This window comes from Rhinopithecus bieti, unplaced genomic scaffold, assembly GCF_001698545.2.
Source record: "Rhinopithecus bieti isolate Rb0 unplaced genomic scaffold, ASM169854v2 scaffold_30785, whole genome shotgun sequence".
Classification (NCBI taxonomy): Eukaryota; Metazoa; Chordata; class Mammalia; order Primates; family Cercopithecidae; genus Rhinopithecus; species Rhinopithecus bieti.
In genome coordinates, this window is record NW_016813379.1 from 522,283 (window position 1) to 531,217 (window position 8,935).

An 8,935-nucleotide genomic window follows, 5' to 3' on the forward strand; every position below is an offset into this window, starting at 1 on the left:
TTGCCTATGTGAACACATAAATCAATACCATAGCTCACGATTATTTACTAACCAGGATAACATCACAGGTGGGTGGGATTAGTCAAGGAAGTTCTTTTTTTTTTTCAATTTATATAATATATATTTTTAAAGATAGGAACTTGCTCTGTCACCCTGGCCTGAGTGCAGTGGTGCGATTATAGCTCACTGCAGCTTCAAGCTCCTGGTCTCCAGTGATCCTCCAGCCTCAAACTCCCAAGTTGCTTGGATTATAGGCGCACACCACCAAGCACAGTTATTCACGGAAGTCTTTTTTTTTTCTTTTTTTGGAGATGGAGTCTCACTTTTGTCGTCCAAGCTGGAGTGCAGTGGCATGATCTCGGCTCACTGCAGTCTGCCTCCCGGGTTCAAGCAACTCTGCCTCAGGCTCCTGAGTAGCTGGGATTACAGATGCCCACTACCACATCCGGCTAATTTTTGTATTTTTAGCAGAGTCGGAGGTCTCATCATGTTGGCCGGGCTGGTCTCAAACTCCTAACCTCACATGATCTAACCGTCTCGGCCTCCCAAAGTGCTGGAATTGCAGGCGTGAGCCACTGCACCAGCCTCAGGGAAGTCTTAAACCTATAACGTAATTGTTTTTACTCTTTCTGCTAAGATGGAAGAAAATGCAATTTGCATATAAAGAAAAGTAGCTCAAGAGCTTTGGATGAAGAACCAGGAAATCTGGGTAGAACTGAAGCTCTGCCACAAACTGCCCGTGTGATGTTGGGTAAGTCACTTAACCTCTTTGGGTTTTAGTGAACTCATATTTTCAGGGGATTCCTTCAGATGTTTGTTCTGGGTCTGTCTAGCACTAACTATTTTAACTTGTGTGAAGAAGAACTTCTAGATGTTGACATTTATTCTGAAGATAAAATGGAGGTGACAGAACTATCCTTCTCAGGTTTCCTCTTACTGCAGTTTACAAGAGATATTCATACAGAGACAATACAAAGCAGAATATGGTTTAAAAAATGCTAGTTTGTTTTACAAATAGGTTGCCCAACAACTCATAATTAATTTACCATGAAAAATATTTCATACTATATATCCAGGCTGGGAGCATTGGCTCATGCCTGTAATCCCAACACTTAGGGAAGTTGAGATGGATGGATCACTTGAGTCTAGGAGTTCAAGAACAGCTTGGGTGACATGGTGAAACCCCTCCTATACAAAAAATACAAAAGTATCCAGATGTGGTGGCACGCGCTTGTAGTCCCATCGACCTGGGAGGCTGAGGAGGGAGGATCACTTGAGCCCAGAGGTCGAGGCTGTGGTGAGCTGTGATGGCACCACTGCACTCCAGCCTGGGTGATGGACCCAGACCCTGTCTGAAAAACAAACAAACAACAAACAAAGAAACAAAACAAACACATTTTATATAATATTGAAACCTAGCTTTTCCTTCTCAATAAGTTAGCCCATGCAAATACAGCTCAGCTGTAGCAGATGAATCTTCGTTGTTCATTTAGGTGAGTACATCCTCAGCCATCTTGCTGATCAACTGAGACTGTTTCCGTCGTCATTCATAGAAGATGCAAAGAGATCCCATTGGGGATGATGTGTTTAACTAATATTTCATCATCAAACTGAAAGCTGAGTTCTCCTCCAAAGCCCTAGTGAGGAAAGAGAAATAAAAGAGAAAGTTTGCTCTAAAAACAACAAAGCTTCATAAATCCCCAGAAGGATCTCTAAACTCCATGGGGATTTGGCAGAAGGTCATTTGGAATGGATTGTACGTAGCCAGGATAGGAACCCAATTTGGCTTCCAGAGATTGACTGAGGTGCTAAAAGGTCAGGCAGTAGGAGAGAGGAGGATTACAAATCAATCCAGCCCAGGGATGTGAAAATAGTTGGTGCTGCTCTAGGAACTCAGAAAGATGTGGACTTCACCCTCCTCTCTGCCATTTACACACTACACCCTACGGTCCTCCTTTGGCAATTGAAATATTAGTGGAGACAGAAGGTTTCCCTTTTAGCAACTAGGATGGGAATCTAAGAGATTGTAGAGCTAATTAATACAGACTGCCACAGAGGCAGTTAAAAATGCAGGAAAGGCTGGGCACGGCGGCTTACACTTGTAATCCCAGAACTTGGGGAGTCCAAGGCAGGTGGATCACGAGGTCAGGAGTTTGAGACCAGTCTGGCCAGCACAGTGAAACCCCGTCTCTACTAAAAATACAAAAATGAACTAGGTGTGGTGGCGGGCGCTTGTAATCCCAGCTACTCAGGAGGCTAAGGCAGGAGAATCACTTGAACCCAGGAGGCGGAGTTTGCAGTGAGCTGAGATCGCACCACTGCACTCCAGCCTGGGTGACAGAGCTAGACTCCGCCTCAAAAAATAAATAAATAAATAAAAATGCAGGAAAGCAGAAGGAATTGCTTGGATGTAGAAATTCTCATTTGGGAGTTGTTTGGGGGGAAGGAGGAAGAAATAAGTGACAGGTTGTTTTTGACCCTCTTCCCTAAGGCAAGTTCAACCATTAGATTCAGGCAGCCAGGCACAGGGAAATAAATAAAATTTCCTATTTGAATCTACCTAATAATAATGATTTGATTTCCCTTCTCCTCCCCATAGTCATGACAAAAGTTGTAGATTTTGTGGACTTTCAGATTCCACTTCTCCTTCCAAGCCATCTTTCTGAAGCAAGATATCTCTTTAATCACTCCTATCATTATCAACTTTTAGTGGCTCTCCATGGTTATTAAAGGCCAAACATCTCAGGCATGCAAACATCTCCATAACCCCAATGCTGCCTGCCTTTCCTTTTTCTTCCACTGACCTCCCCACATGCCCAAGCTTCCCTCAATAATGTGGCTGTTACTTGTAAGTTCATGCCCTTGCCCTCCTGTTGGCTTGGTGAACCCTCATGCATTCTTCAAAACTTGCTCCAGTTGTCACCTTCTTTTGAAGTTTTTGTATCTTCCCATGCCAGAGGCTTTGATAACCTCCTTATATTGTCTTAGCCTGGTGTATACTCCAGCTTCCAGTTTTGTTTTCATTTCTCTTTCCCTAACTACACTGTGACCATTTATTATTCCTACTGTGGCCCTACTCCCTAGTAGTGTCAGTCATAGGACTCATGAACAATAAATATTTGTGGAATCAATGAAGCTCTTGGTATCTAACCTTTGGCCTTGATAAAGTGAGCATGTTTTTATGTATTGGCTGATGTACTGAAAGAAATAAATGTCAAAGAGAACAGTCTTAAATTGTGTTTTTCCTTTGAAATCCAACTCTCTTTTACTTTGTGTGGGCTACTTTTATTGTGACTAAACATTAGTACACAGTCACTGTTTTACATAAACATGGAGCTGCAGTAGACATAATTGTTTAAGAAGTGGAATGTAACCATAATAAGTGAGGAGGACACAATAGTACGGAATAGGCCCCAAGTAGGAGTTAAACAAACCGAACAATGGTAAGATAAAGTGAAAGATAAGGAGATAACATTCACAGGGATATTTGCCATCATGTGGAAGAGGTATTTCTCCATTGTGTAGGAATACATATGTCACCCAAGTGTCAGTTGTGTGGGTGACCCCAAGTACCCTCATTTTCTAGTCTGAGCCTGAATTTTAAAATTGAAATAAGATATTGCTATTGAAAAGTCTCACCTGTGTAATTTTGTAGAGTTTACATGTCTTTATGCTCCATTATGCTTCCTAAATATTGCTCCTCATTTCTCTGTTAACTTTCTTTTTCTCTTTTACTGAAGCTTTGCAGTAATGGAGGGATGATGGCATAGCATCATGTAGACAGCAACTTGAAACTGAACATTAGATACTTTTGTGCTGAAAGTCATCAGCCATTCTTCACCACAGGGAATATCTTGCTGGTTTGGTGGAGGGCTGACCTTCCTTCTTGTAGCTCATACCTTCTCCTTATCTCCATTCTCTTCCTATTGTCTTGCCTGGGTTGCTCACTGAGATTCAAAATTCTTCTCACTTAATTGTGCAGTGCTTAACTTCTCTCTTAATTTTCCATGTCCTTCCAGACTGTGCCCTGGAAAGGGTCACATAGGTGAGGTCCAACACAATGGATGTTACTTTTTCGGCGAACAGCATCTCCACGGATCTGATGCTACTCTGCAAATGTGCAGATGAGACCATGGTTTGCTCTTGTTTCATGTAGCAGTTTTCTTCTTTGGGACACCCATAGAAACAACTGCTTTCTAGACCTAGAATTTTCTGAAGCCAAAACCATGAAACTCCAGAATGTCTGACCTGAAAGCAACATTAGAACTCAAACAAATAGAATATATATGATTTTTGTTTTCTTTTTCTTTTGTGTATACATTTTCAGCAGTTGACCCTCATGGTACGAAATCCAGAAGTGTAAAGGCAACATGGTATGCTATTCACGTAGCATAAAAATTGGCCATGATTCGAAAATGAGTCAGATGCTATCGGCAGGCTTTCTTCAGACCCATTCTTCCTTATTCACTCATGCTTTATGTCACCCAAGTTTAGTGATTTACTTTTAGTGGAATATAACTTAAATGTCTTAAAATACTATCATTACATATATTTAGCTTTGAGGACAGTTATAAATTTAACAAGCTACATGAAATATATAGTTGGCAATGGTCAAAGTAAATACACCAATGAGACGCTCATAACTGGTTATAGCTTGTTTAAAAAAATCCTCAGGAATAATAAAAAGGTAAAAAACTAATATAGCTGTCATTAATTGAGTGCTCCTATGTGCTAGATACTCTCCCAAGCACTTACTATGTAATAACTACCCCACGACAACCCTATGAGGTAGGTACAAGTAGCATTTCCCTTATACAGTTGAGGAAATGGGGGCATAAAATGTTTAACAACATGTTCAGAAAAAGAAGGACTTAGCGCATGGTCTACTGAGCTACTTTTGGTCTTTGGATCTCATGGTGAATTTTCTCTCTTTCAAATGAGATGAAGAAGCTAAAATTCACAGAAGTGAAGATAGTTGCAAAGACTTGGATTCACATCAGCGGACACCCATTTTGGTGCTCTTTGCATTGTAGCACCTGATCCCCTTATTTTCTCTAAGGGGTTTGGAGTTTCAGTTTTTGCTGAAGATGGTGTGTGTTTTGCAGCTATCTGGGAGTAATTAACAAATGGCAGCCATAATACTCCAGTAGCTGTTTGATTTGTCTGTTGCTAGGAATGCTTTGCCATTGTTTCCAGAGAATAATTAAATATTATGTATTAACCTGTGCCTGATTCAGGAATGCAGTTGTACATTACAATAAAAAGTCCCACTGCTGTGACCCTCCATTTAACCTCATAAATTCAGTGCATCATTCTCATTATAAAATAAAACTTAAGCTTTATAGACTAGAGACTGATGTAGAAAATAAGATAAAATTTCCTCAATATGAATCATGTTTTAGTTATCTGAAGTCTCTGGTGCCAAGCCACTTTTCTGTATAGTTAAGCTGCAAGTTAATGCAAAAAAAATCAATTAAAAAGATATCCCCATTATAGTTTTCAATTCAGTTACAAAAAGAATCTATTTAGCAGGAATTTTTTGTTGATAATAATAGAAATCCATTTTAATTAGTCTAAGCAGGAAAGGAGAATTTAAGATAATGAAAGAAGATATGAATATATTCTGGAAGCCAGCAGAGAGATGGAGCTGTGACTCAAAAGGGACTAGAGATGGAGAGCCATGAAGAGCCCAGAAAACAGGCTTGCTTTATTTTGTCCTCCATTTCTCTCTTCAAATGTCTTTGCAAATCTATCTCTATTACTCATCTACTCCTAAGACAATGGCTGAGCCCCGGTTTTCAAGTTAATATAGTGTCTGTATAAGCGAACTCTCATTGAGATTTTGCTTTCAGTCACAACTGTAAATTCCTAAGAAGGGGCTCTGATTGGCTTAATTTGGTTCTGGTGCTCAGCCATTGTCCAGTTAGCTGAGTTCTAGGCAATGATGTTATGTGACTAAAACATGGCTTCTAGGGTCCCATTCCTGTCACCCATGGGCTAGAATGGAGAGCTGTTCTTAGAGGAGAAGGAATTATGAGCTGGGCAGACACCACAGAGTTCTCTGCTATTACCATGTGTATTAGTCCATTTTCATACTGCTGTGAGGAAATACCCAAGACTGTGTAATTTATAAAGAAGAAGATATTTAATGGACTCACAGTTCAACATGGCTGGGGAGGTTTCACAATCATGGCAGAAGGCAAAGGAGGAGCAAAGGCCTCCCCAGTAGCTGGGACTACAGGCGTCTTACAGGGTGGCAGGCAAGAGAGCTTGTACGGGGGAACTCCTCTTTATGAAACCATCAGATATCCTAAGACTTATTCACTATCATGAGAACAACACAGGAAAATCCACCCCCATGATTCAATTACCTCATACAAGGTCCCTCCCACAATATGTGGGGATTCTGGGAGCTATAATTCAAGATGAGATTTGGGTGGGAACACAGCTAAACCATATGACCACATAACTAGGTCTCAGTGTAAACCAGCCCTTAGAAATTCAAGGACTATGTCAAATTCAAGGATATTATCTCTTTTATCTAACTAGGCATATTTGTAGACTAGCTGGTTTGAGTATGTAATTAAGACAACATATTTTAAAATCAGCCTGAATAAACCAAAATGTTAATTGGAATCTACAGTAAACCAAAAAATATAATGAATCCCAAAGCTAAGTGGAAGTGTTTTTGATTATTCTTGGTACCACACCATTAATTTCTGGGAATAATTGGGATGCATCCAAGCTGTTAGTCTTGCTGACGATGTTTAAGAGTTAAATTAGATGACCACATTTCCTGCTGTAATTGTTGGTCAGATCCTTGGAAACAGTAGGGTTTTCACATGCTTCCATATAATTATAGAAATCAATTTAGGGGATGCACAAAAAGAGAAAGAGGAATTTCTTGTTATGTTCTTAATGTACATTTTGTATTCTCCTATGACCTGAAAGAAACTTGATGGATCATCTGGTCTGATCCCCTCATTTTACAGATGGAAAATGAAGCAGAGAGAGGAGAAGTGACTAGCCTTGTTGTCAAATGACACATGAGTTGCAGTTTCAGGACCAAAATCCTAGATTCCAGTATTTTATTCTGTCCTACTATAAAAACTAGGATTCACAAAACACAGGATTGTACTGCTAGGTAGTTATATTTTCACTAGTTTTGTTGTTGTTGTTGCTGTTTGAGACAGAGTCTCACTCTGTCACCCAGGCTGGAGTGCAGCAGCACCATCTCAGCTCACTGCAACCTCTGCCTCCTGGGTTCAAGTGATTCTCTGCCTCAGCCTCCCAAGTAGCTGGGACTACAGGCGTGCACCACCATGCCTGGCTAATTTTTGTATTTTTTGTAGAAAGGCAGTTTTGCCATGTTGGCCAGGCTGGTTTCAAATTCCTGGCCTCAAGTGATCCATCTGCCTTGGCCTCCCAAAGAACTGGGATGAGCCACTGTGACCGTTAGCCACTGCACCCAGCCTATTTTCACTAGTTTTTAAATTGCTTTTTTTTTTTCTAACATCTGGACTTTACTTATTCAGTATAATACTTTTTTCAGCCCCTGAGTATAAATTCTTTGTATAATTTTCTGGCTAATTCAACTTACCTGTAGCCATATTCAGCAGCGTAGATGAGTAAGTAATAAAGAAAAAAGTTTTCTAACTATTATTTTGACAGAGGACTGGGTTTAAATTTTCTTAATTATGGAAGAAAAAACAGCAAATAAATCGCATTTTAGTTTGGAGCAAATCTGTTCTTCACTACAAATTGTTCAGATATCTGTAAGGACAAATTTCCGTATTATAATTTTGTGTGTTGCAACTATAAAAATACATTATCCGAAATGCCTTTTATCCTTGTTTTCCCTACTCCATGAAGAAAGACTTAAAGAAGAACTGGGCTTTAGATTAGAAGTTAAAAACTGGCTCATAGATTTATATGTGCACAGTACTCTTTCAATCTTTCTCTTTTCATTGTTCATAACGAACAGAGGAAATATGACTAAGGAGATTTTACTGATCCAAAGATGCTAAATTCCAATATGCATTCTGAATTCCAAATAATTTGGGAAATGAAACATGATGATAAACAGGAAAATGAAAAAAAGTAAGTGTAATGTGCCAACCTTCCTTGGCCAGTTTTTCTGGGGTTGGAGTTCTGAATTCCTGGATTGTAATTTATCTGATTTTAAATATCTATAACATTAATTTGCTTTTCAATTCTACAGAATAAATTATTTGATTCTCAAATGAATATTTTTAATTTTAAGAACAAGTTTCTAAACAATATAAAAGAGCTTTTATTATAATGTTAAGTAAGATCTTTGGTGATTATAATTTAAAAAATAATTAAAATTATTATCAAAGAACAACAGAATCATATTGTAAAAAAAAAAAAAAAAATAGAACTACAGGGGTCCTGCTCCCTAACATTGAGTCACGTTCCTTAGAAACATAAACTTTCAACTCTTAGCTGACTCTTCTGAATTTTACCCCCATATTTCTAAATGCGCTAAAAAAGTATTAATTTTTTTCAATTGTAGACATTATTTTATTGATTGACTTTCTGTACACAGTTTCCCAACTCCCTGAGCTACAGCTGTGACAGTATTTGCATAGTCATAATATTGTGAATGATGAATCTTTGCTTATCCAAAAATTATAATATCAGGAAGATGGGGTTAGCAGAAGTATGTGTATGTGTGTAAGTAAGGGACTTTAGTATATGTGGATCTAAATTTTTGTTTCATTTTGTTTTTTTGAGCCAGGGTCTTACTCTCATTCAGGCTGGAGTGCAGTGGTGCAATCATAGCTCACTGCAGCAGGCTCAAGTGATCTTTCTGCCTCAGCCTCCCAAGTAACTGGGACTACAGGCATACACCACCATGCTCAGCTAGTATACATGGACCTAAATTCTTTTTTTCCATCATCAATGGATGAAA

General features: G+C 39.0%; 1 long non-coding RNA gene across 1 annotated transcript; it reads right to left on the bottom strand.

The window, feature by feature from the left end:
- Window positions 1-1,381: 1,381 nt before the first annotated feature.
- On the bottom strand, window positions 1,382-4,004 carry LOC108512770 (uncharacterized). Its single transcript, XR_001880689.1, has 2 exons — window positions 3,640-4,004; window positions 1,382-1,637 (listed from the first exon to the last, which is right to left on the bottom strand). It is a non-coding gene; the product is annotated as an uncharacterized LOC108512770 (long non-coding RNA).
- Window positions 4,005-8,935: the final 4,931 nt, after the last annotated feature.